The following is a 6,100-nucleotide window of genomic DNA, read 5'->3' as shown; positions in this document are numbered from 1 at the left end:
GCATATTGAGGTCAAACGTCTTGCTTGAATAAACAGGGATGTACAATCTGTGTATAGCCTCTGCCACTTTAATATGTAGCCTATATGCTTGACAATGTCTTGAGCATGGTATGCTATGAATTTGAAAAAGCCAACAGTAGGCTACATGGCCTACTGGAGATCATTGCAGCTACTTTCACAAAAGACAACTTGACCACCATTATGCGCTTAGTTGAGAAGGAGTGATCTTCCTGGCGTCAGCACTATCTGACTACTCACTATAGATCAGCGAGCACTGTGTTTCGCTAACCATACCAGTGTAGCCTCCACACTAGCCATCAAGACTTTTCCCAAAATCATGCTACACTTGACTGCCGAAAAACATTATGCGCTTAGTTATGATTTATTTATTAGTACTGTTGAAAGAACACTGTATAAGCATGAGCACTTTTCAAGTACCAGCTCATTACTGAAGATTGTTTAATGAGTTAATAATTGACAGGATCAATAAATATGTGCATTGTGCAGGCTGACACACTCAAAATCAACGATGCCAGAAAAAGTAGTAGCCTAACACTTATTGCAAGGTCTAGTCTCATGTTGGCACCACAGAAGATTAATGTAGGCTACCAATAGCAAACAGTATTAAGAAAAGATTTTAAAATATTATTTGAAAAACGACAAATTTTTTACCAAATTATTTAGGCTACCAACCCTCGAACAGGGACAAGACCTCGAAGTTGGGATTTTCAGATCTCCGCAACAGACTTCGCATGTCTTTGAAAACCTTATTACCATACGTCCTCTTTTAAGAGGATTTGTCCTCTTTTTTCAAGAAAAATGAATTGTCCTACGAAGACACTAAAAAGTGCTCAAGTGTCCTCTTTTTTGACAGTTTTGGTTTTCATGCTTATACTTTCAACGGGATTATATTGCTTGATGACGTTTCAGCGACGGCTTGTATAGGCTATTTGTTTTCTAAACATTTTGTATAGCTTACGGCAGTGGTTCCCAACTCGTTTGGCGACCCATTTAAAAAAAAAATTCAGTTCGGTAAAATCTTGCGACCCAAGCAAACTGTCGTAATATTTTGAAAGCCATACAAGATTGTATTGCAAACAAACAGCACTACAAAAGCAGTAACTTTTGCCGAAAATAATATGTTTATCAAATCACTAATGAGATAGCTGTGCTGGCTTGGTGTCAGTGAGTTTTTGAAATCGAGGCGTTATTTTGCTTAGACATACCGTAGCGCATGTCGGCTTTAACTTCCAGCCGGTTTCGCTGTTCAGTTTTCAATACACACATGGCGCTAAATCCAATCTTACAAAGCCAAGTTGTTGCAAATGGAATCTGTTTTTGAATCCCTAATTGTGAAACTGTGGGATACACTTTGTACATGGAAGCCCAAATGTGGATGTTTGCAGAATCTTTGGGGTAGCCTATTTGTCTTTGAAGGACGCAAAAGAAATACGGTTTGCTACTTCTGTCGTTATGTCCATAAACTTTTCTGCAACATGGATAGAAAGTTGAGGCAGATATTTTCCAACAAATGGATCAATTATCCAATCATTTTGGTTATTAAGTGTTAGAGATTCTCCATAGTAGTGCACAAACTTTTTGGCAAACTGTTCCAGGTGTCAAATTATGGTTTGCTTAATATCAACTTCATTGCCACAGATATATTGCGTTAGCTGAGGAAATACATCGTAGCCTACTCATCTCTGGTGACATTACTTTTCCAGAATATGAGTTTTTTGTGTTTAGCAGAAACTTTTGCGGCGCGATCAATCACCGTAAAACCGTTCCCTTGCATATATAAATTTAGAGAATTCAGAGAGTCAAATATATCGGCAAGGTAAGCAACTTTTGCCTTGAAATCTTCTTGCAAAAACTTCTCGGATAATCTCACACAGTTCTGTTGCCTCAGGAAGATAGCAATCTCCTCTCGCAAATTACAAACTCGCTTCAGGACACGACCTCGTGACAACTATCGCACTTCTGTGTGCAACAGCAATGCTTGATAATAATCAGAATCCACAAAGACGAAAACAAATGCCGATTTAGTGGACTTGTTTTGATGAAGTTTACACACTTCACATCATTCAACACTTCGTGCAGCTCTTGAGACAGCTTTTTGCAGCAAAGGCCTCTCTGTGGAGAAAGCAATAAGTCCATACAGCACTTGGGGCTTTGTCTTTGATGCGTTTTACCACACCAGACTATGCGTGGTCCATCGTGTGGAAAACTTTGTCATAGTTTGTCCAACATAGCGTTCGTGACATATAGTGCACGTTACAATATATATCCCGTAACTTTGTCAAGTTAATTTATGTTTGAGACTGAAATTTTTGTTGGGTTTACATTTAATAATAATAATAACAATAATAAAAGCAAAAATTGTTAAAACTTCTTGCACTACGATCATGCTACAAAGCTTTCCGATGTCTCGACATGAAACGCTTCATGACTTGTGTTTATATTTTCCAGTTTTGTGATCGATCTCTTCACGTTTTAAATTTTTTTTATTGTTATTTTGTTCGCCCAAGATACAATATGCCTGAAAAACAAGCGACCCAAAAAAATTAGCAGGCGACCCATGAGTTGGGAACCACTGGCTTACGGTACCAATGTAATATGTGCATTTTATAAATTCTACAAAAAATTGGCGCATTTTATGGAATTATTTTTGAACGTTCATTGCCTGGTTCATTGTAAGATAGTGAACGACATTTTAAAGGCCATGATCACACTTTCACAAAAAAAATATTCTTTTACCTACCCTATATCGTTTTGTATTGATACAAGTACAACGCTTGTAGACGTTGTAGATTACCAACTGAGTTTAGCTCGTTTGTTACTTGAAACAAATCGAACCGAATGTCTAAAAGTGCTCCAATCCAACGCTGTTCGTTCAGGAGCAACTCATGAGTGAAGGAATTCACAGACCCCTCCATTTCTAGAAGCAGAAACTTAACTCTGTCAACCTCAGTGACCGGGTCTGTGTCAGTGGTTCAAAGCCTCCACACAGTGCAGCCTACTGTTTTAATCATATTTCTTGCAAATAATTTAACAATTTCGTTAAAGCTGACCATTCCTTGTTGAAAAAAGTTAAGGCTTGACCTGGAGGTCGTGCCTGATTTGTCACATTTTGCAGATTTTTGCGATTATTGCCGTCTGGACTGAAACTGCCTTTTTTTGACTTTTTGCGGACTTTTAAAAATATAAAATTATTTGTTGCCTTAAGGAAGCACTAGAAATGAGAAAAAATAAGTTAAACGTTGAGTTAATCTGTTTTCTTGTTTTGTTTTTAGGGTAACTTTTGCTGCGTAGGTTGCCGGGTTCGATCAATCAATATCAATTTGTCACAATGTTCTCATCCGTGGTGGCCGACATGTTTGAACTATGCAAGTTGCCCTGCAACCATGCCCACTACCGTACGCAGGGGGGGCATTGGGCCATGCCCCCCCCCCCCCCCCCTTAAAATGTTTTAGGAGTTAACGACGTAGATTAAGGCATTTAATATGTTTTGGATTGCACTGTCAAAGCAATTAACAATGTAGTTTTATAGACTAAGCTAATACGAAATACATGGCCCAATTCACCTACCCCACCCCAGGTATGCCAATGTAGCATAGTGTTCTGTAAGCCTATTATAGTGAGAAAGAAATGGATAAAGTCTAAACTAAAACCGTACTGGGATATCATAAAGACGTCTGGGATATCAATGGCCAGTGGGGTAGCCAGGGGGATTTGGAGGTTACAACTCCCCCTTTGGCACGCGTGTGACGTCACGATATTGAGAATGATGCTTTCAGTCTCTCTATGCTTGGGAATGATGCTTTCAGTCTAAATAAAACTTGCCTAATTTTAAACAAAACTGCATTAAAAGAGCGAGTTTTGCCAATACCAAACATTCAAACATCTCAGCCAGGAATTAGCAACAAGAAAACATAGAGACTTAGCTTTATTTCCGTAAAATGCAGAAGAAAACATGATCTTATCCTTTTGCTATGCCACCTGACAGCACCATTTTACAGGAATATTCATACCCACATTTTTGTTGAAAATGCTCTCAGAATTCACCAAATTCAAAGGAATTTTTTTAATTTTTCTGGGGGAGGCCCCCCAGACCCCCGCTGCTGGGTGTCGTCTTAGGCGAAAACGCCGTCGGGCTTCGCCCACCGGTCGTCAAACCCCCCCACCTCTTGAGAAAAACCTGCGTACGCCACTGCCCATTCGTTTATACATAAAGACGTAGATAAAAACTAATCAACACAATTACCGTAGCAATTTCCACTCACAGACGATGGAAGCAGCTCCGATTTTTAAGATTCCTACTCACGAGGTTGTCATGACGTTAACATGGGTTCCTAGAAATTTTTCGTCACCCTTATTTTCTTGTGGTAAAACCACCAATTCGAAATCCTCAGTATCAGTATCATTCATGTCATCAAGCACACTAACTGCTTCTAGAGCTGTTAGAAATAGTTTTGACATTTTCAGTATAATTGCTAAAACTCGCTTATTACTTAGATTTAAAATACAGTTTCGTCTTTGAATATGACCAACAAATCTTCCTCCAAGTCCAAACTCCAGCAAACAACCATTGCTTGCGCACACAACATAGGCTACAACCGAAAGACCTGAATCGTAGCAAATCTACGGTTACAACATAAACCTGTTTGTAAGATGTAACTTATTTGCTGCTTCAAGAAACTTATTTTTGCTTGTTGTGCGCTGTTTGAAACCACGATTGATTGAATCTTTATCCTCGGATTGGGAAAGCTTCTTGAAAAGCTTAATCCTGGCAGTTTCCCATACTTGTAGGGGCTTGAAAATGCAATGCAATCGAAATTACTACTGCTCTGCCCTAACCATTAGGCAACGTTGGTTGTGGCGATTCATTCAGTTAAATTTCTTTGTATCAAAATCTTTCGATAAAGACGACCAGTTAATCACGTGTTGAGTCATGTCACGCATGATAGCGCTACCAACGTCAGCGATGTCGTATGTCACGCATGGTTGCGGTTACCTTTTCGGGCAGTGCAATACGTAGAAGTCCCTACCGGTCACCGAGATTGACAGAGTGAAGCTTCCGATTGTTAAAGGCATTTTGCCGAGGAATTATTCCATTCATTAAGATGCCGCTGGATGGAGAGCAGTCCTTAACGTGCGTTGCTCAAGCGCACACCCCGAGAGTCGAACCAGCGCCGCGTAATCTTGAAGCTTCTTCGTTCCAGAAGTGACGCGCTAACCAACTGAGCTATCGGGGCGGCGATTTAGCATAATCACGAGTTCCCAATGTTCCCTAACGGGAACATCATAAAAGAATGTAAAAATACCTTATTTTAATTTTTGCACAAGCATGAAAACATGTACCCAAAAGAGTAGCAACTAAAATAACAACTCAATCGCATTATTTCCATTTCCGGTTTTTTAAAGAGCAAATAAAATGTGAGACGACCACTAAAAGTAAAATTTTCCCTGAGCTTCGACCTTTACACTGGCTTGAATAAACAACTCAGAACAGTTTAAATGCAATTATGTTATAGATATCCGAACACGTCAATGGTAAATTAAGTGAATAGGTAGGTTACAGACAGTGGTGGATTTCCATAAGATTAGCTCCTGGAACGTTAGTTTTTAACTTTCCAAATGCGCTAGGTGCCGTAGAAGAGATTCCTAAACATGCCCTTATAAGACTTTGAAACAACACACTTGATGTACCGTAGCCTACGTGTTTCATCATCAGTCGTTATCTCCGCCTGCGGCAGATTGCGCATCAACATGGCTTATTTGCTTCCAAGAGTGGCGACTTTGAGCCAACTCGCCCAGTACAGTGTCTTCAAGTTGAGTCCGGTCCATGATTGAATGTTGTCTTGCCATCGTTTTGGTTGTCTGCCACGTTTTCGTTTCCTTCTACTTTGCCTTCTGTGCAAAGTTTGCTGATTCCGAATTGTGATCTTTTAGTGTGGCCAAACAATTTTAAAACTTTTGATTGTATTATTGCTGCAATTGGATGTAGTTTTGTCACAGTTAGAAGATCTTCTATTTTCGTGTAATCAAGTAACCTTTTGTTGGTCATGCTTCTCATGATGTGATATTAAAAGGTAGTGAG

This window comes from Aplidium turbinatum, chromosome 17 (genome assembly GCF_918807975.1).
Source record: "Aplidium turbinatum chromosome 17, kaAplTurb1.1, whole genome shotgun sequence".
In the NCBI taxonomy this organism is placed as follows: domain Eukaryota; kingdom Metazoa; phylum Chordata; class Ascidiacea; order Aplousobranchia; family Polyclinidae; genus Aplidium; species Aplidium turbinatum.
Note: the sequence above shows the minus strand (reverse complement) of the source record.